This window comes from Varroa destructor, unplaced genomic scaffold, assembly GCF_002443255.2.
Source record: "Varroa destructor unplaced genomic scaffold, Vdes_3.0 BEIS01000003.1, whole genome shotgun sequence".
Taxonomy (NCBI): Eukaryota; Metazoa; Arthropoda; class Arachnida; order Mesostigmata; family Varroidae; genus Varroa; species Varroa destructor.
Genome location: NW_019211456.1, coordinates 16,367,074 through 16,389,911, shown reverse-complemented (window position 1 = coordinate 16,389,911; position 22,838 = coordinate 16,367,074). Strand labels below are relative to the sequence as shown.

The following is a 22,838-nucleotide window of genomic DNA, read 5'->3' as shown; positions in this document are numbered from 1 at the left end:
TTTCGGTCGTTTGCCCACATGTCGCCTTATGTCGGATCCAAGTTGTCCACGAATTAATGAATTCTACCACGAAACTTGTCACTATTCAGCTAGTCAAATCACACTATTATTATACCATTTAAGGATTGTCCTCTTCTATTAACATATGCCTGTCTTTGATAAAACTCTCTAGGCTCAGCATCGTTGCCGACAACGTCTTTGGGCCTGCATAGCTCCAAATGCGATTCCTCGTTTTCGGAAGGCGGCAGCAGCAGCTTACGGTTACTGTGGCCGTCTGGCTTTGTCTGTCGGCTCCCGTTCCAGACTACGTTCCCTCATTTTATGTCGTGGTTCAGCCTCAGCCTTGGTACGTTCCTATTTGGCCAGATTCTTCTGTGTTGTGTGCCTCTAGAAAGCATACTGCTAGCATCGCACCAGGCACGTGACACCATCACATGCCTTAAGAAGCTCCGAATCGTCGACGATTACTTGGCCGACGTGGTCAGCTCGCAGACGACGGTTACGCCTGACGCATCTATTCAGATTTACTTTTCAGTCACTTGATTCAAATTCTCCACCAATAGCAAACCAAAATCTACATGGCAAAAGCTAAATTTCCAGATAGAGCGCGGAGCGTTCGCTCTGCGAACAGCCAACCGCTTTACACCACTTGACCTAGCCCTTTCATCTTCAATGAACACTACCAGTGTGCATATTGATAATAAATCAAGTAATTTTTTCCATTCCACCTTTTACATAGCACCTTGTGCGTGTATTGCGTACCTAAAAAAATTTCAATTCCGTCAGAATGCAAGCCGCAGTAGCTTTATCGGCATCCTCAAAGCTCTTCACAACAATATCATGGCCAGAAGGGTACCAGATAACATCTGAGCGCACAGTTCCAACAGCGACGCGTGGGCATTAGTTCTGTCTTCAGCCGGTATGGTTTTTAATGGCGTAATCATTGAGATGGAGTAAGGCCGAAAAACAATAGCGTACACGCATACACGTGCACATACTGCAAAAATCAACAGGAACGAATTAAGTACATTTAACATAAATACAATACGGAGACTGACATTGATGGGCGACAATACAATTAGTGTTTGAAATCTTCTGTATCTGAATAGCTGGGTCCACATCTCCAATCATTGCTTCAGCATGCGTGTTGAGCTTAAATGTGTCAACGCTTAGCGGTCGCCTAAAGAGAATAAAATCACGCCTTACTTTTGACTCTGTTCTTCATTGGATACTAAGCTATGTAAAATGTCGGTGTAGTTACGTTGGATGAGCGCCGCAAATGTTTATTTAGCTAGAGCCTTTACTTCTTAATGATGTTAGCGTTGTAGTCATTTATTGTGCGGAAGTCGAAGGGTTAGAGCGGGCGCTCACTGCCACAAAACGGCTAAGGAGCATGAAAGGATAAGCAAGAAACAGGACGACGCTGGGAGATATAGAGGAATGGAAAAGAGATATACAGAACGACCAAACCCTAAATGGGATTAGTTTGATTTTTGAATTTGATAAAATTAACGGCTACCATCATCGACTGAGACTGCGCAGAAATCCGTAACGCGACAGCCTGATCTTGAATTTGACGTCCTTAAAAGAAGGAGGAGCAGCAGCAGCTCAAATATAGTAATAATAGTAGTACTTACGACGATGGTCGCAATGCAACAACTAAGAGCTGGAAGAACAAAGATCAGCTGCGGGATAAAAGGGCGAAGTAAACTGAAATTTGTCTCACGCCGAATCGTCACAGCGGGGCACTGACATTGGCAGCAGTCCACCTTCTATTTCCCGTACCGATCGCAACTCTACGTACCCGGTTTTCGTCCAGCTCGATCATCCGCACAACACACAACTGCGTTTTTGTGCACTGATTTGGTGTGACCTCTGCTTAATTCAGTCAAAGAACCGTAGCGAAAAGTGGAGGAAAAAGGGGAGCACTATGTATAACTGTAGTCATAGGTGAATGCCTGTCATACCCACTTTCCTAAGCACCTAAGGCTTTAACAAACGTAAGGTCTAGCGGATTTCTAAATAACTTCCATGTACGTCAAAATTATATAGTTGGGAGCAGTGAGTCGGTGATTTCTAAATTCCCGCCTCGTTTGTGTCTCGGTGAACATTCATTCATGCACTCTATTTAACGCAATTTCCAAAGCTGCTGGCATTCGCTGGAATCTATCTTTTGCACCGTTTTTATTTGCCACATTGCTCTACAAATACAGATGCCTAATTGAATCACATCTGACTGGGATAGTGGTACCCTGGCGTTTTATGTATTTAGTCTTTCCGATGGCCTACTGTCAGCAAGTCATTTATTACAGTTAGCCAAAGACACTGAATTTGCCGTAAAAGAGAACCGAAATTGGGGTAAGAAGCGATCATTGTCAGAATTCAGACATTTGTTGTAGCGATGTGGGCAGATTGTAGATTGGGCCCACCGAAAGAAGCGGTCAGCAAAACACTCTCACCGACACAATGCATACGTTCACTAAGGTACGTTGTTTCCAATTACGTACACAGACCTACGGACAAACAATGACTAGGAACGTAATCTAGTACAATTAGAGAGAAATTAAATAAAATTTCAAACCTGAAACGTTGGATGAGGTTGGCTGGAGCCCATCCATACGTATTCAGAATATTGACATACATCGTATATTGAATATGCTTAAGGAATTGTTCCATCAATTGCGGACAAACGCGCACAAAGGCCTTCGTCCCATTTTTGTGACGGCCCTTGTTTGCCACGGAATCCACTGTTTGACCAAGGTCTTGAAGTTGCGTTCAGAGAAACTTGTTTTTACTCGAGTGTACATCGAAACCCATGTTCGATTATGTAATGATGTCGTTGACATCAAAAACTCTTGTCTACCGTAAAATAGTCATGCTACAGAATGGGCATTGTTCCACAAGAAAAGGATTCTATGAAGAAGAACAATCTTATTTCAGGGATATGCGATGTCTAAGGTTAATATGTGAGTATAATTTTGGTCCGCGTTACTTCGCCGATCAGCAAAGGAAAACTAATTAGCTTATTTTGTAGCTAACATGTCCTATATGTATGGAGTTGCTTCGCAGTAGAACGTTGTGCGATTCGCACCGCTAGTAAAAACCATCGTCAACTTCTCCACCTTGCTTTTCGCGTTCCGTCGATATAGTGAGTTTTAGCACTATTAAAACTTGTAATTCAGGGATCCAGTGTTTTTTTTTAGTGCTTTCCCCAGGTTGACGCGCGAAGCAGATGTATCTGCCGGAAATTTTGGCCTTCCTAAGTAAATTGGAAGTAATTATAAAGTTCAGCTTCTTATTGGCGGCTAGACAGGGCGGCGTTTCTTCTTAGTTGACTAAAACGTATTTGTAAGGCAAACGTTTACGGCTAAAGCGGCCGCTTTCGATCGCGACATTCAATTAAAGTGCTGGCGTTTTACACACCGGACCGCATTACGTGCGTACGACTTCACCTAAATCGGATGGGACGGACGCCTGCAAAGGTCCAACTCTTCAGATTTGCCGTTGTGACTATAGGCAGCGGGAATTTGTTTGACGAAATGGCACAGTAGCTCCTGTTTCAGTGAAGCATGCGTCATTTTAATGTCGCACTGTTTGCGTCGTTGGGTAAATTAATTATCTATTTCATTAACTGACCGCAGCCCTAATTATGAACTAGGAAAATAATGGCGAAGACGTGCTGATGGCATCGCAGGCTTTCATCTCACCAGAACGGAAGGTTCGGTCATTTTACCTATTAGGGGTCGCCCTGCAAGAAAACAGGCTCCATCGGATAGTTACCACGGTAGGAGTATTTGCGTACTGCCACCCTGTACTGTGCGAACGAGGGCTGATGAATAAAAGCTCTACTAGATTTGTTACAAGGGTCGCTGCACTTTATATTTTCCCTATGCGTTTAAAGTCGAAACTAAATGAAAAACATGTTTTTTCATGATATTCATTCGAAGTTGATTGTTGTGGCCTCCCTCACTGCACGAGGTACTTAGACAATATGTCACACGTAAACCAAACGTTTACTTTGAACACCGGGCGAAGATGACCTTTTAAGCAGTCTGGTTCTTTATAAGCTTATACGAATACAAGGGTGTATGGCCTTGAAATGGATTCCCTAAGGATGTGCAGGAAGCTCCGTTATTAATATATTTACGACGACCATAGCCGGAAGAGGGTAAGATCCGCCCGTCGCGATGCTTATGTGTAGGCGAGTTCCCGTAACATACTCACGAAGTTCTTCTTATACCTGACGTGGTATATGCCGAATCTTATGCGCAACATCTGACTGAATTTCTCTGGCCTCTAATACAGACCCTCCATTTTTTCCAGAAGCACAAACCATTGTTAGCTATACTGGCAGCCCTGCTCGGAGGATCCAGATGGCCTTCAGACTTATAACCTATGTACATCTCGATTTCTACCCTCTAGCCTCCGTTTTTTAAACGTATTGCCGAAAAAACGTATGCGTGACAAAGGCAATCATATTTTGAATAGCTGGAGACCTGTCAGATCGCCGATGCAGAACGTTGCTCCTTGGCCCTTGCAAACCATATCTCAGAGCTGTTTGTGTGAAAAGATAGGATACTACATGCGGTGCCCCTTTTCCGCAGCATTATGGAAAACGAGGATGTCAATACTCTTCTGCAATATTCTTCAAAGAGGTCTCACAAAACAGGAACAATTGCAGTGTGTTAAACGCTTACGCAACAGACAAGCTGCCGGTCTAGACAAGGTCTACAACAAGCATTTTAAATAAGCCGTCGGTCTGGTATCATGCTGAACATCACTATTTGATAGATCTTTACATATTGGTACTCTCTCAGCTTAATGGAGAGATGCTACCCTGTTAATGATCCTTAAAAGAAAGGTGACCCAATCGAGCCGTCATAACGGCGGAGAATATCGAACAAAAGCGTTTATTATAAGCTGCTCTTCGGTTGGTTGATTAAGGTACTAGACAGCTGCTTAAAAAGCGTACACGCCATTCCAACGGAGCAACATGGGTTCCGGAGAAAGCGTTTCACAGAAACGGCATGCCGAGTCCTGATGGCCGAAGTCGAAAAAGAACTGTCGACAGCCCTCAGCTCGGCGTCCAGAGTTATACTCGCGGTGGCTAAAACGAGTGATCCTATGAATGTGCTCAACCTTTTTTTCTGCAATTTTTTAGGATAGAAAAATGACCATCGACGACTGAGTGGTGGAACTGCCGCCCTTAATATAGAAAACTCTCCTGGCTTAGGGTGACAATCTAAGTCTGCTCTACTTCTCCATTTCCATTCTACTCATCCATAAAGGTCTCCTTGATCAAATAAGAGGGCCGAGAAAGTTATATTGTATGCAGACAACTTAGTGTTATACGGGTCGTGCAACAAGTTCTAGCCCGATCCTATGCGGCAGGTTTGGGACTGACCGTAAATTTGACCAAGACGGAAGCCGCGCAACTTAGAAGCTAATACTAGACAATGGCCAGTAACACTCTGTACCTCGCTGAGTCGCCCTTCGTTTAGGTCAATTGATTTTCGTACTTGGGGCTGCTCTTCTGTGGGAACGGCAGAAATTTCACTGTGTACGTCAGTAGAAGGTGCACGAAAACAATGCTGGCCGCATGACGATCAAATTAAATCATCACTTGTACGTCGTAGCCGCTCTCAGCATGTTCGACCTCGTGATCACTCTGATTAGAACACATGGGATATCCGTTGTTTGAGAAGATCTTACAGTGGAAAATTTAAAACCGTTTTCCTCGAAAGAGTACTTGGACTACACATCGTGATCCGAAATCGCTTTACATATCTCCCAGCTGGCTCGCCACTGTTGTCCGAGATCTACGTTATCGCTTTCAGCTCCCAACAATGCAAGCCTTGAAGATCGAGCCTACGAACCGTACGCAAGAAATTCGCGAAGACCGATGGCGACTTCGTTGCCTTGGGTACAGTGGGGAACAACAAATCTCTTAGATTAGTTTTACAAACTCAACAAGATTCCTATAAGCCTTACGATGATGCATGTCCTATGTGGGTCCACATAGTTACTCTGATATTGTGTTGTTGACCCGCCAAAAAAATACGTAGACGTCAGAACTTTGTATCAGCGACTGAATGTAGTTGAATCGATAGAGGTTTATCATGTTTGGTCAAACCAGAAAGTGATACTTTTACAGATAGCAAAGGGTTCGAGTTGCCTGATATACTTCAAAGATATTCAATTGTTGATCAACACAACTCTGAAAAAGAACTTATTTACGACGTGCAATCAAACACGATCGCTTTGTTTCTTTCTATTCGATAAGAGAAGTCGTCCGAATTTAAAAGGAATCGACCCCGGTCAATAAGGTCATTGTCGTACTGAATACATCATTTAAACAACTCAGTTGATTTAACAAAATACGTATGATAATAAATTATTAAAATTTTTTTTGTAAAGCTTTCATGAAGATAAATCTTTACTGTAGGTCCACGCTACGGGATTTAGGAGAGTCATTTTGATCTTGTATTTCCTTTCAGCAAAGTAAGCACGGGCTCCTAAAAATTGTAGGAACACAGATGTTCAGGTCAGCACCTATTCGACGAATTCAAATGTATAAGTGCTATCAGTAAGTTACTGGTAAATGAAGCCATTACAATGGAAACTTAAAACTACCACGATTATTGAAGTAAAGTTTATATTGGCGCAAAAAAGTTCTCGCATGCGACCTGTAATGCAGGGATAGGCTCAGAGCTTGGACTATATATATATCTTTAATTGTTGTAAACGAACATCGTACCGTTAGGAGCACCTGTAAAAAACGAAACGTAAAAACGATTTTTAGTAAAAATAGAAGCTGTATACTTTTTATTGTACGGGGAGTGCAGCCGCATGGGTCTCCGAAAGGCCATGAAAACCATAACTCATAAACAGTAAGGCTCGTTGGAAAGAACCTGGATACATCAATAAAATGATGAGATTAATAACAAGGACCACTATAACAGAAAGGAACCAAAAAATGACCCAACCGTAGACGAAGATAGTGGCCGGGATTTGACTCTAAATGATCAAAACTGGTCACGTAAGAATACGGGTTTAGTGGATATTAAAAAATTCGGGCTGTTTTAGAAAGCCTTTATTGTCTGCCTCTGGTCTAACGACATAGGAACCTTCGCAATCACTAGGGAACGCTGAAAAGGGTAGCAGTGGCCATTGTGGCGAATTAAAGAAAGAGGGCTAGTAGAGAGAAGATGAACACAACGAGGCATTCGATATGGAGACCTTTTCTGCCAATATTGTCGTTGACTTCCTTGGAGCCGCAGCAGATGCAGCCGCTGCTAACGGCAACAGCAGCCATAGGACGAATAGTGCTATTATCTTTGCCAGTGACCGCGCCTCTATTTTTCTGCAATAGACGTTCCGTACGGCCGCTGCTGCTACCGCTGCAGCTGTTTTTCTGCCTGCCCAGCAGCGCGATCACTTACTCAATTCGATATATTCTTTCCCGCTCTTCCTGGTCCTCGTGCTATTGCCGCGGCTGTAGCTTCTTCTGCGTATCCTGGTCCGCCTTCTTCTGTCGAACTTCGTACAGGAGGCAGGATTCGCCTTTGGTGTTCTTGTTTGGTTTCCACGGTGGTTGCGGCGGCGTTGCTCTACTCAGCGCCGTCGACACTAAAGCTGATTTGGGCTGGTTACTTGTGTCTGCGACTCTCTCTCCCGCTTTCTGCTGTTTTTCGCCTCGTTCACCATCGCCCGCGGCGGCAACCTCCTTTCTCGTCGCCGTCTAGCCTGGGCTTGTCGATACTGTCCAACTGTTCATGTGTGTGTGCGTGTGTTTATATGTGTATATGGCGGGTTCCCGGCGTCGGGTCCCTCGATGCTCCAGCTCGGGCAGTTCCGACGGTTGTTCCGTCATTCGCAGACTGCCCGGCGTCCGGCTCACAGGAGAGTTTCTCTCCGAGTGACTTTCTCCTTTCGACTATTCATTTTCCCTTTTCTCTTTGTCTGATCCGAGACATTGAAGAACCGATTACGCTTTGCTTTTATGCATCGACCGACAGACACCCACAACAGATTAGTTTGCAACCGGTCGATCTTTTTTGGAGGATAATATCAGGGAATCTCTTGGTATCAAGGGCTTCTCTTGACCTTCGAACGTTGGAGAACGTACGCTCACCAGAGATCGCCTAATTTTCGGACTGCTCTGTTTATTCATCTGATCTAATCTTCTAATCTGAACTGACAGACTTACTAGATAACTCTATCTGATCTTATCTGCCCCTCAGCTAAGCCCTTTCCAACATCTCCGTTGTCATTATCTTTGAAACTTAACTGAGGCTGGAAAGACCATTGGATCAGACTCAATATCAGCGGCGATTGAAATTTTCAAATCTTGCAAAGCCGTTGATTGAAGCGCTGAACGTGGGTGCCAACATTAATTGCAGGAAACAGCAAAAACTTACGGTCAATTTGCAGAACCGAAGCTGTGCTTGTACGTGTCTGTAGATTAAAAAAAGTGTTTGGACTCACTAGACCTGGCTAGCGAATGCACGCGAATAGTGAGTGGTGCCTTGTCACGGATAACCACTGCGTGACAAACGTAAACAAGTATCGATACCTTGTAGGGCGAACGTACTTAAGACATCTATATCGGCTGAACGTCGGCGGCGATAATCTGTAAGTAAAACGAAATAATATCCGATTTCTATTTACACACATGTTGCGTATCTATCGGTGCTTTCATCATTTTCATCAGCTACGGAATTATAATTAAATGTATGATAGTGTTGACGTTCAGAATAGCTCTTTCACTCTGACTGGTATCGAATCATTCGGTTGTTGCATACGTTGTCTCGTGTAGTTATATCTCAAAAAGCATACTAACGAAACAAGTATAATTTTTTAGGAAGCTCATAGATACTTACTTGCCCACCTGTTTTGTTCAAGCTAGATATTTTGCCTAGGTTAAAATAGTCCAAGTGATTTACATGGTTTCGAAATGTTGTAAGCTTTTTATATACATTACTGTCTTGTTATGCCCATCATTGCCATGAGTTCAGTACTACGTTTACCTTCTAAATCAAAATGTGTGAATTTACCTTCGTTCATTGTGTATTGTCTCGTTCTCGCCAGCAAAAAGCTTTGTTTTTGGCAATCTTGTTGCTACCTCCGTTCACAGCTCATATTTATGTGTCTACGTGTGTGTATGTATACGTGCGCGCGTGTATGCGTGTACGTCCGTCTGCGCATTAAACTGATGCGGCTGGCAGGCAAGGTGCTGTTGATCCATACAGGTGTTGGTACTCAGCTAAATCGCTAGGCCGCAATCGGCCTGCGCCTGTAGCCGGCGTTTTTCTTTGTTAGGTTTGCACCTGTGTATCTCAATATGCCGCTGTTTCCACTGCGGCACCGTTCTGAGCTATCCAATCGGCCTGTATATATACCTTCTGCCTGTCTGGAGTATGATATTGATAGTCGCCTCTTTTTTTCTGGTGCCCTCGAGCTCCCAGCATTCGGAAGTTTCCTTCAGGCCGTAATTGTCGGCGAGTGTAGCGTTAACGCTACTAAACTAACGGCTTCGTGCGTATTGCTACTGCTGGTATCACTGGTGGCACTGTGTAACGGGAACTTTTGCTGAACGTAACGATGTAGCTTGGCCACTGGCGCATACCATTCAGCGCAAGGCGTTGATGAACAAATGAGCCGACCGTTTGAAAGCCGTTCGTCTTCTAAAACTAGTGATCTGCTCCGATTCCCTCTGGCTGAAGGTTATACAATTCGTCTATATAGTTATCTATATATTAGATAGAGACACGCACACAAATTGATGTAATCTTCATATGTAAATCAATGTCATATAAACTGACAGCTTATATGCTGCAACAGATTATATGTGCATATATAGGCAAGTGTAAAAAACTAATCATAAACCCTCAAGATTTGATATTTAGAAGCCAAACAAATAATCCTATACATAAAAATAGGCTAGTATCTTTGTGTTCTGTAGGTGGGTTGTGCATATAATATGGGTGCGCCCGTAGCGAGACGTAATTTATAACCCTGATTATGATTCACGTTTACTTATGCTTTACATGATGTGCAGCCCTATAAAACGGTATAGGGTGGCCAAAGTCAGATATTATTCACATTGAAACGATTATTTTTTTTTAATGAAGTCTAACTTCCTCAGTCAGGGAGCTCATGGTCATAAAAGGGATTATACGTAAATTTATACAAGCTATTCAAGACGCAAGCAAGTTAGCTCTACGCCTATAGTAGACTACAACGAGGGCGCACATCGATGCCGAAAGCTTTTGAAGATCGTAACAAATCTGCCAGCAACATGACATCACGAAGTAACGCATTAATTTACATTTTTGAAGTTATCACATGCCCTTTAACGGGTACTGCCTTGCCTTGGTCAGCCAATTAGAGGCCAAAACTAGAATCACAGATGACCCAAATTCACCTCGTGTGCAAACCTCCACAACTTATTCTTAGTGTATATATGTGTTTTGTACCACCACCAAACCTAATCGTAGGACATATATAAATTATAGTAATTATAATTATCCGATATATAATTACCGATTATATTTATCGGTAAATCTTTCATTAAATTAACTACGGATTACTTCACTGGTACGACATATATATGGTGCGTGTGTTCTAGCTGCTGCTCTACGCGAAGAAAAATTGTATGCATTGTTGTTATAAGTCGTAAGATATTGTTATGGTTCTGTGGCCGATACTAGCTGAGAGCGTAATTGGCAAGTCAACGGTCGGCTATAGGATAAGATTAGTAATAGAACCGTAAAAATGCCCACACAGGGATAAGCGCGGGCGAACGGATCCCCTACTCAACAACACGGTTAAGCGTGTTTCAATTCCGGCTGGCTTCACCAGTTAAAACAAAACATAGCGGTCAGCTGAAATGGATGAAGTTTTATAGACACCATAATCCCAGTGAAGCTCATTTGGAAGAACAGATTTTTGTTCAGAGACCTAATATTCATAGGTGAAAAGAAAATTGGAACCCTTAGAGCCACTCACCGTCATATCATTAGGCAGTCAGTGACAGAAAGAAATTGTAGATTAGAGGACATGGGTATTATACAATAGGAGATGAGAAATCAGACATGTGTCTAGCTCCTATTGCAGCAGTACAACAAGCATGTTCTTTTAAATTCAAGATTTAATTTTACAATGAACTCATTCTGAGTAAAATCTATCTTCTTTAATATATATATATATATGATTTATGGTTTCGACGTTACTGCCATCTTTAAAAGGTGATAGAGCTATCTCTGCTAGCAGAGACTTAATCCGAACATCAATATCAATGAATCCTCAATATTGCGCTCTTCAGTATAATTAAGACACGGAAATAGCTTGTGTGTTGAAGTCGCGTTTTTTTTTTAACATTTTTTTCGTTTATTCCGCTCATGTGGGAGGCAAGGTCACGATGACAAATGACAGCCTCTCAGTGAGTTACGTTCGTACGTGGAATCGAGACGGACCTTAATGTAACGATCTGCTAGAATTCTTGGACATAACGTTGCTTGCTGCGACTGTAATTGTAGTAATTACATTAAGAATCTCAATAGCTGCTTGTTCCCGTTAGTTTGAGATTTTTGGCAATTAATTCTGAGAGAAACGTCACAGCGTGCCGGATTTTATTTGGTTGATCTCTGCTGCGAGAAAGACGTAACTTGTGCGGTTAGTCAACGGGCCAAGCAATAGGTAATCCTTCGTTTTGCTTGCGATCGATCGAAACGAATAACTTAGCCATCTTTGTTAAGTTGCGCATAGAAATTGGTTCAACCACTACTAAAGCAAGCGCTCGTCGAACTGTCACAAGGTAACAGACGAAAATCTAATGTTGGGGGCATTGCTGTAGGCGGAGAGTACTCGATTAAATCCTACAATGTATTATAGAAAATCGAAATACTAACTTTAAAAAGGAACATTGAAGTTTTTGTTTCTGAAAAAAATTTCAACTTCTCATTCAGCTTCAGTTCATATTAGAGATACAACAGATTTTCAACTTCGTCTAGCTAGACGGTACGTTATAAAGCTAACAAGCTGCTGTTAAAAATTAAATTCACTTAATTTGAACTATTTTTTGTTTCGTCTGCTTAAGTACGGTGTAGGGTAGTGCCTGCTTGCAGTTACCCCTCAAAATATTGGATAATATTACTGTTTAGTTATTGCAATACTATCTTATTCGTTGTACTTACATACATTTTGTCGGCTGTCAGGCACTCATTCACGAAGAGACGACAGAATGTATATTGGCCTATCGGCAACTATCCGTATAAAATGTCAAGTTCAACTATGATTATTAAATAGTATTATCTACATTATGAGTGCGCCATCTAAACCGTCCTAGTTGCTCGTCTCATCATGGGTTTCTTGTTTTTTTCCGGTAAGTAAATTTCGGCGCGTACACTGTGCATTTTTAATCAATATTCGTGTTTTTTGGCCATATGACTTTTGTGTTTAGAGGTGGGATGATTCGAGAATGGAGGAACTGAAAGGGTTCGACTGTTCGACGACATAACAGACGGGTCATCAAATTTTTGCCAACGAAAACCACCCTGAAGGAAAAGAAGCAGCAATAAAAACCCATTACTACGGTCCCTACGTACTCCCATAATCGACATCATGTCCATGTTCACAGAATAGAGTTCCTAGTGTAATTTATCCACACAGGTAATCCACACTGGATGCCCCCGGCAGGTCCGCCCCCGTCGCCCCTCAAAGTACCTACCCTTTACATGATTTATCTTTTGTTTGATGCAAAATGTTCTTATGATTTGGTCATTTAGAAAAATGCAAAACTCGGGTGTTTAAAGTCTCTCATTTTGACCATCCATAAATACAACGATGATGTAAGAACAGCAGTCCTTATTGTGCATGATGTCGCGTTGAATAGCCAGCGTCCTTATGGCTGTCCTATATACGATCTGCTTGTGCAGACTAAAGTTCAGCTTGAGACGCATATATTACTCCCGTGCTCGCATTTTAGAATGTAGGTAATTTCCGATAAATTTATGGGCAGTCTATAAAGCAGCAGTCGTTCCTTTTTTTCATCACAAGGAACATATAATAGTATGTTCGCTGACTTTATAATTTTGTTGTTACATGCAGCCTCACGAAAGTCACGATAACGCTTACTTGTAATATTAATGAAAGCTTTTTTGTCATGCTCCCAGATTAGCGAACATGGCGATTGTCTGCCCACAACATTAGTTATGTACATTTGAACTATTCTGTCAGTTATCGGTATAATCATCACGTGGAAACGTGTTAATCTTGTACCGCTGCCTTTAATCTCTTCGACTGGATTTGCCGTAACCATCGGCAAGACAAAATGACGACGATCAGTACTTTATCAAAGAACAAGCCGGCTAAAAGATGGGGTAAGATGAGATCATTTATCGTACTGCTCCGCTGGTCAGGGCCACCGGATGAATAAATCTGAATAAACAATCAACAAGCGTAGACACAGTTGAAAGCTTATTTGCATTTGTTGATACGTAAAGTTTATGGGTTTGTAAGCGAGACGATTCGTTGAACGCTTTTGATAGTGACGAAATAATTTAACAACTACTGACGTCCGCGTGGGCCATCAGCTTTTTTGCGCGGCCTTCGGCTCTACCGACAGTCGATATAGCAAATAACATAATACTACATCAGGTGGTCTCTATTGGACGTCTGGCGTACTAGACAAAAGCAAAGAAGGTTTTCGAATAAAATCAACCAGCCTAAGCCTCCGAAACTGATGGTTGATTTTCATAGCAATAACTAATAAGCAATGTGTCAAGTCTCAGAGTTCTCGCGCAAAGTTCCGCGGAAGTTGAGCATAACGCAGCGAATTGGTAAGTTAATGAATTGCCGAAACGAACTTCCGCTTCCTTATTACAAAGCAAGCTCTTCAATACCTATTTTGCTCATAGCGACCAGCAGAGGCGATGACTGCCTACCTGATAATGGTACCGAATGCGAGATGCGAACTGCCAAATATAAATTGTATAAGGTGTAAATATGAGCAATTGTACATTACAATGCTGTTTGATCGGTGATGGAGGAATAGATCGGAGCGAGCATAACATTGTATATATAATGTTTTGTCCAGTAACCGAATCGAGGTGGTGATATTCAACGAGAGAAGGAAATTAAGCAAACGAAAAAAATGCCAGCTTTTTTTGCTCATTGAAATTTGACATACCCTGAATCAAATCGAATTCAAAGGTCTGAAAAGAGCGGGAAAGGGGCCGGTTAAGTCAAGCAGGACAAGCTCCAAAATGGAGACAACAGATTTATTGTAGCGTACACACTTCTGAACTTTATTAGCCAGCGCGTCGGGACTTGACGCGGCCGACCTGTGCGCTCCTGAGCAGAAACAGTAAAATGATTATCATAATTTTTCATTAAGCTGTTTCTTCCTTTTGGATGATCAAGTAATTTACTTTTAGATTGATATTTGTCTAATGCAGAAGTGAACGGTGCTATAACAAACGACGGGGGTCAACTCATCCTCAAATCACCGGATCGAGGAATCGTTGGGCATCGAAACAACAGCGGCAGCAACTGCAATAACTTATACGTCTGCACGTAACTATGTGTCTGTATATCACAATGCGCTCAGTCAGCTCATAAGATATTTCGGTGCTTTTTGTTGATTCATTCTGCAAAAAGAAAAACGGACTGTTCTTCTGCCAGCTGTTATGACTGCACAAGTGCGCCTTTTCGCTGGGTCCTTTCCGCAAACATTTTTGCGCGCCCTACACAAATGAGGCCCATCGGGTACATCAGGTCCACAATCTTCGCTCTCCTATCTTACCACCTTAGTAGTCGTGACTTCGCATGTCACAGTAAACAAGCGGCAGCCAAAAGCCAGATTCGAAACGGACAGAAAATCGCATGTAGAACACTCTCATTGAAGAGCGAGCCGTTGCATAGAAATTGATTTTGTCAGAATGCAACACGCTATTCTATATATATATATATATATATATATATATATATATATATAGAAAATAGCTGAATGCTTAGCTCATAAAAAAGTCTTAGGAATATCGATATATATTTGTGACTGCTGTACACGATATATTTTACCGTTTGCGTATTGGCGAGGTGTCATAAACTCTATTAACGGTTTTGATCCCATAGCAGAGAAAGTTGGCTGAAAGCCTACATTTCTATTCAATACATTCTATCTGAAAACATGTAAAACCTAAATCCATTTACGTATCCCCGAATTGAACAAGACACAGGACAATGCACAAATAAAATACCGGTCCTTGCGATCCGACCTATTGTAGTAGCCAAAACCAATTTATCAATGCAAAGATAGAATAAACATAGCGTTTTTCATTTTTGTTTGTTTTAACTATGCCTTCGTATTGCTCTATTTTATCCTAACAACTAACAGCAGAAGTAACCAAGAACACCAAGCATAAACAACAGATAACGTAATGTAAAAACACGAAACATGTTCAAAACTTAATCTCGTTTATGTAGGTCTTGTAGCATTTCAAAATTATCCCTATCAAATCTCGCGTCCGCTCTAATTTGTCCCTAAGTATTAGAGAAGTTGTATTATTAAATGTTATTTAGATCCAAGGAGCTTTAGAACCTACCGACCGTTCGCACAGAATCAATCCACTGGGGAAAATATTGTTGAACAAATTTTTTTTCCTATAAAGCATACGCTCATTACTAAAAAGTTAGTAAGTTAACAATTGGACAAAGGGTTATTCGTTGCTAGCCCATATGAATTGGACAGTGCGCTGCTTTGCACCCATTTAATCCTAGAAGGAGACCACTTGTTACAAATTTATTTTTACTCTATCCATTTGCCAGACGGGCCATCGTGATTGTTTCATAGTAACAATATGTACGATCATCGACCTGTATCTATAAACAACCTCAGATCTATTTGCACTTGCCTATGCCCATACATATACATTATTGCATTTGGGAGCGAAACAAAAGCAGAGAGTTTATTCTTATTCACAAGTACTTATTATAATATCTCTTCTATTTACGTTTTGGATAAAGATGGCCGCCACCCGTTCACAGCGGAACCTGAAACTATTCTGGTGAGTTTTTGTTGCGTCGCAGTTATCCACCAGTGTTGATAATTCTTCCTGTGAAATCCAACGACAAAACAGATGAATGTTTCCACCCACTCAGGGATCGACTCATTACCAAATACATCGATACAGATGAAGCGTCGTTAAGACGAGTCCTGCTCCGACTGGAATCGGATTGTTTCCTTCCACTCTTTCACCATTCTCTTTGGGTCCAGTTTTCTTCCTCGTCCCACATCGGCATACATACATACATACATACATACACGAAGACTGGACAAACGGCAAGCCACTATTAACGTTAGTCGGGCCCTGCGGGTACGGTACGTATGTGTTTCGATTGCGAAAACAGAAAGAGTGTTACGTTCTTCTTCGACAAGTCTGAACGACTCGACTGTGATTCATCTGTATAGCTATTGCCGTATCGACAATTTCTGCTATCGTCGCGGCTACCGGAATTAAAATGACTGGCGGGTCATTTTATATTGGAAAATTTCGACGTGTATGATGATGATGCGCTCATCTCTATGGGTACAATAGGTGTGAACGACACGATAGGCACAGTGAAGCTTTGGTAGTTCCTCGCATGCTTGAAGTCGGTCGATTGATGATTGATGTAATCGTTGGTCTGTCAATAAAGCTTGTGTCGTTATAGACTGCTTTCAACGATAGTGGAAACAATAAGCTGCTATTTTCCAGTATCATTTTAATTTCTAGCTTCAATCTTTTTTCGTTCGGATTGCACGATCAGGCCAATCATTAGTGAAAACAAGGTATAGAAATGTTAAGGCAAGTATAGTTGATTACAACCGTCTCAGAAAAAATTATTTAGACGTGTTTCTTTAAGTGAACAATAACGCTATTTTAAAGAAACGTTTCATGGACTCGTACTAGGGGCCTGGCATTACTTTCCGTAGTACTAACGTATCTAGCATTGATCTCGAGTATGACTTCCTGGCGTGCGGCGCCGCTTCGAGCTGTTTGTGCGTAGAATAAATATAGCATCTGCAACTGTACGAACGTTTAGATTTCTTTTCCTATGCCCTGGCCAAGCATTTCTCAATTGAGCCTAGTCAACAGCTCATTTTGTTAAAGCTTAGGCTTGACTGAATGCGTTGCATTATACAACGTCATAATCTACTATATATTTGTTCAATATATCTCACAAACGCAACATTTTTATAACGCAAAAATAGATCCGATTATGGGTCTAATGCCTGCAAATTTACCCCATAGGTGCGACTATCATCGATTGTTCTATTGCATACGGAGTACCACAGAGCTCTTTCCTGACACACTCTTCCCGTTATCGTATTTACTGCCTAGTCAAAGTGTTTAGTAAATGAGACTGGATGGACAAATGAAGCAATCGAAGTGACATAAACACGAAAGGGTCTCATCGGATTATCATCATCGGAACAACAGCAACAACCGGTTTATAATATGACCTATTGCAGATATGTGATAGAAGAATAAAGGTCAGCAACATAAATGGGCTATCTTTCAAATTCTCAATCATTGCCGAATGCTCTCAAAGATAACGGTGGGTTGAGACATTGCAAATGGAAAAATGGGACCAATTCATGACCGCCTAGGTCGCTTGATTTGATTTTTTTCGCGTTCGGTCATAACCATTTAGTCACAGTTTAAGTAACAGTACGCTAGCTTATTCAGTATTTTCCAATGACTGTATACGTACGAGTCTTCAGTGGACAATCAACTATTGAATGGATCATAATAACTGTAGGTCGTTTATTTAGATCTTAGATCCCCTTAGAAGGATACGAGCCTTAGGGAACGGCATAAACTGAAAGGTCTAGTTGGTTAAAATACGCTGGAAGCATTGTACGCCCATAATAAGAATGGTCGATGCTTGGTTGTAGATACAATCAAAAGTTAAACTGGTCCCTATGCGCTGGACATTAATACCAGATTGAGTCTTCTTTGCATGGGCCATGAAAGCTTTTCGCACAAACTAATAATGGCCAAATTGATACTTTGTACATAAACTACCGTTAATGGATGCTAAGATATTCTTGTTAGCTGGCCTACATAAACAGAGAGGCAGGAGTAGAAATAGCGTATAACTAAGATCGTTGAGAGCAAGATTGCGCATTTCTGATGAAAAAAAGGGCTCACTGCCGGCTTCGGCGAGCATCGAACATGTTGCTCCGATATAAAATAGATACGAGATCCATATACTACTATATTTTGCTGTGCTGGAAAGGGAAGATGCTTCTTACCAAAGCACAAATATTTTCCAGCCGGTTTATCCGACCGTTATTACTGCTACCCCCCCCCCCCCACGCTCACGCTCACGCTCACACACACTCGCATATCGCACGTTAGCGTCAGGCGTAATATCGTGCACAATGCTAAAAAATTGAAGTGATTTATTATTCACTGTGTGTCAGAATATCAGTACTTTTAGACCGATATAGCTCTTCACTGAACGCTGGTGCACTGCCTCTTTTGTGCGCTGTTCTGGGGCGGTATCGGCTATAGCCCAGATCACTGTCGAAATGCATGCTAAACCTATCCTCAGCCCGCTGTAAAACTCGAAACGAGTAAACAACACTCTGGCACTGCGAAGTAATATAAAAAGTACTCAATAGATGATGTTATCATAATTAACTCATGGCACCCAGCAACTGTGCTAGATAACCAATTAGACCTGTTGTCCATGTATGGTCTACCGAATACTGCTCAACACATAAAGAAACGAGTGGACTTGGGCAACCATTGTGGTTTCTATGGTGGGTGACGGAATTAATTTATCAGAAAATCACTAATAGAGTTTGCGTTATTATCTCTTACCGTTACACTGATCAGAGTGATTTAAAGGTTCCTATGTACTTTTGAAGAAACGGTCTCTTTGTTAGGCGCTCGAAGAGTTACTATGTTAGCTGTACATTTTCGGGGGTCTACAGAAATTTGAATTTTTCTGTAGCTGGTTAAGGGGGGTGAACCTATTAACCCAAAGGCATCACTATGCACAAAACCTTTTTTGGCTTTAACTTCTTAACAGCTTAAGGCATCTAACATCTCGATCTTTTATTATAGTCTATTATATCTAACGCAAGAAAATGATGGGCTCACACCGATAAGATAAGGGTTAATCATGGTGCTGGAGTTCGTAGCTTTAATTGCAATTACGCTATTTTCAATGAACAAATAGAAATTAGTATGCCTTCGATTCTACTAAGTTAAATTTTCGCTCTTGTGTAACATGAAAGAAGTCCGCAGTTGAACCTAACAAACGAGAAAAAAGCTTTTACCTTTTGGGATAGAAAAGCAAATCTTCCACACATATGCAAACGCATCAAGCGTACGTATGGCCGATACGGCGTCTGCTCGTATAGCTTTGACAATGAGCTATTGTCATAATGTCTAGCGACTCTATCTGTCGGTAGTCTGATTATGGCCAACACAAAAAAAAAATTATAAAGATGGTTCTTCAAGTGCATATTGGCATTAGCATAATCAGTATCGCCATCGTGCTCCACGACGCCATCTACAATGCTGTTCCAGTGATGAGCGATAGCGAAAATCGCGGTACATAGTTCATCACGAATGAACAGCGCGAACTGCTATCGGAGTTGAAAACAAGCTATCAGAGACAGACAAGGGAGCCAGAAGACAAAACGTCGTTTCATTCTGTTTCGAGCTTTGCATCTGCTTCTGCGTTAGTTAGGTATTGCTTCAGGACTGATATGTATGTATCCACAACTTCTGCAATGCGGAAGTCAAGATTTTTTCGTGAATATGAAACATCTACGAATGTCGTAGATTACTTGTAATGCAGTGGCCGTAAAGGGCATGCTGTCATCGACTTTGGCGGCAAGCGAAACACATATTCCCATATAAGAGCACCGAGGAAGCCGCACCAATCTTAGTGGCCTGGCCTAGGTAGCTGCCATTTGTGAAATCATCGTTGCCACAACGGCGGATGATATACGCCTGTCGTTGCAGTGGATGTAATATTACTTCGATATTGATAAACTATTATTGATAAACGGTAGAGATCGAATAGCAGGGATCGTGCTGACCTCCTTGGCCCTTTATTATTATTGTTATTATAACTGTTGTCTTTTCTGCTCGAAAAGAGGGTTTTCTGAAGATGGGTTGGAAACTTCGTCGAAGTTTCGTTTCTCATCTGTACTGCTGCCTCCGCCAGTCCGATTCATACTTGTTTTCTTCTACGTAATAAACAAATATGACGAGATACACGGTATGGCAATGAATGCTCGTTGTGACACAAACATCGGCAACTGCTTGTCTTGATTTGTCATTTTTTTTAGCACTCGCTATATTCAGGTACATATATGATACCTGGACGAGCATAATGCTTCATCCGAAGAGATGGACAAAAGACAAATTGCGCCGTAGGCAACGATCAGCGGCAAAGGGTAATGGGCGCTATAACGCGACAACGGTGCCTACCTGTATTATTGTTGCCATTTTTTTATTATTATTTTTATTTTTTATTATTTTTTTATTATCACACCGATGATAGCAATAAATCAAAACACTGCAAGTGATGGCAAAATTCCATATCGTGTGCGTGTACTATATATGCGCATGCAGTGCTATATATATATATATATTTAGAGGTATAACATATATGTGATGACGATGTATTAATGTCTCTAAAGTATCTGAGAACTTACATGCATAAATATCGAGTTATTAGAAAATTTAGGAACGTTTTCAAAGCCGAACAAACACCTACGACAATTCTTTTCCTGGGCTAAAAAGTGCCTACAGAGCTGGCTCCTTAGTTTTCATATAGGAGGTAGGCTAGTTCTAGTATTGTTGTTTATTCGTTGTATCCCTTTGCAATTTGCTTTTGTTACGAATTTCTCGTATAAAATTTTCTTAGGTTACCAAAACATCCAATCTAAGTACTTGCGACAAGTCGTGCAAGCGCGAAGGTCGCACCAACCATGATTCGACATGCTGCAAAGATTCGTCAATTAGTCCAATCCTAGTTAGTCCTAACGGGGTCAGTGTGCAAAATGTGAAGGACTACTTACTAAAGGCAAGTCCTGATTGCAGTGCGGAAAAAGCAAAGGCTGTGTTATCTATATAATGTAGACCTTTGAAACATCAATATATCGAATAATTTTGACGTTTTCAATAGATTTAGACTCAGCCTAAGCTGGGAGCAGGACCTTTTGATGAAGGATGCCTTCGGTCGTTCACTCAATGGATACGTCGGTGTTCAGACGAATGCGCCTATTACCTTCACAACCGACCTCTGAAAAATCAAAGCACTTTCGTTCAGCACACCAGCGACTTCTAAACAGATGTTCTAAGAATAAGAAAAGCTGTTCTGTGTTACGTGATATTGATCTATTTTATACGCCAAGTTTCTCTCCTAGAAAGCTGGATATAGGTCAGGCAAGAACTGCCACTAAAAACGAGTGGGGTAGAATTATGCAGTGGCTAGTAATCACTTCGAAACGATAAAAGTAAAACAGCATAAACCCACTAAAACTAAACATTTACGCAAAAATATTGCTATACTGTATTCTACTTTACCCTATTTCTATCTACTGTATTTTATTTTGGTCGGACGAAGTGGGCGATTTCCTGACGAAATGGCGCGACGCGTCCACAGATACTCACCTCTATTTAGCGGCTAATTGTTACGGCCAACGTCGTAAATGACATCGACGTCCTCATTGCTTCAGCTTCTCCTTAATAGCGACGGAGTGTCCTCTGATAGAGTTTGCGTCATTGTTGCAATATCTGCTTGTGATTACTTTAACCATTTCCGTTATTGGTTTCGCTACTATGGTGGATGGCATTGTCTGGGATCGCAGCCACCTCTGAAGGTAGAGTTCGTAACCGGGCGAATACGGGTATAAATGCTTATGAACAGAGCACCCGAGTGCAGTATTCTAACCCCCTATGGTCACAGCTACTATTAATGTTACCATTTCTAGCCAGCTGCGGCAATGGATAGACACGTGCAAGACATCAAGTTGCTTCCAACATGCGTGTCTATCTCTCTGCACGTTTGTGCGTATGTGTAGAGCACTATTCGCCGGCTCACGTAGCCGTTACACACGATAGTATCACACAGCAGCACCAGTAGGGTCGGTAGTCGCTATGAAGTCCACAATACCGTTGCGTGCTGTGTCTTGCTAAAGAGCAGCGGTCAGTCAGCTAAAGCAGCCGTAACAAAAACGGCGGAAGCGATGGTGCGTGACGGCGGTGGCAGTGGCGGCAGCAGCAGCAGCAGCAAATCTAGCGTGCAGTGCCAGTAATAACTGTCAGCGCTGACAGAATTGAGGCGCGATTCTCGTCACCGGTCTGGCACTTGACAACTACGGCGGCTTCGTGAAACCGAGACAGACTAAAAGGGCTTGAACGATTAAAACGGAATGCTTCGTCGCCATCTCTGCTTCCTTGCATGTTTCTTTCTTAAAACGAATTGCTTATGCCTTATCTGCAGAATGGCGTATGTCGTCTGAGTAAGCAAGGCGGTACCGCAACATTAACGAGAGGGTCACGTTTTCACTTCGTCTGAACTTTGCGGTCCATGGATAGACGATGGCTTCCACCGACCGCTGTATAGCCTTTCGAGCTGTCTACGGCCACCGTTGCTGCCGTGCTTTCCCGATGCCGCCTCTTTCGATGGTATCTTCATTTTTCTATTGGAGCCGTTCTTGCGTGCCGTTCTCGTTGGTTGCGCGCCGACAAAGACTAACCCTCGAGACCCTGAATCCTGACGAAGGGAGAGACTGACCCTCTCTGCCTCGTAACGCAAGA

General features: G+C 41.9%; 1 protein-coding gene across 2 annotated transcripts in view; it reads left to right on the top strand.

The window, feature by feature from the left end:
* Window positions 1-7,421: 7,421 nt before the first annotated feature.
* Window positions 7,422-22,838, top strand: part of LOC111247735 (atrial natriuretic peptide-converting enzyme-like) — a 59,360-nt gene continuing 43,943 nt past the window's right edge. Inside the window, exon 1 of one of the 2 annotated variants that reach the window (XM_022799021.2) lies at window positions 7,422-8,634. The gene's annotated coding sequence lies outside the window, so the exon portion shown is untranslated. The remainder of the gene's footprint in view (window positions 8,635-22,838) is intronic. The other variant, XM_086984603.1, reaches the window with a different exon arrangement.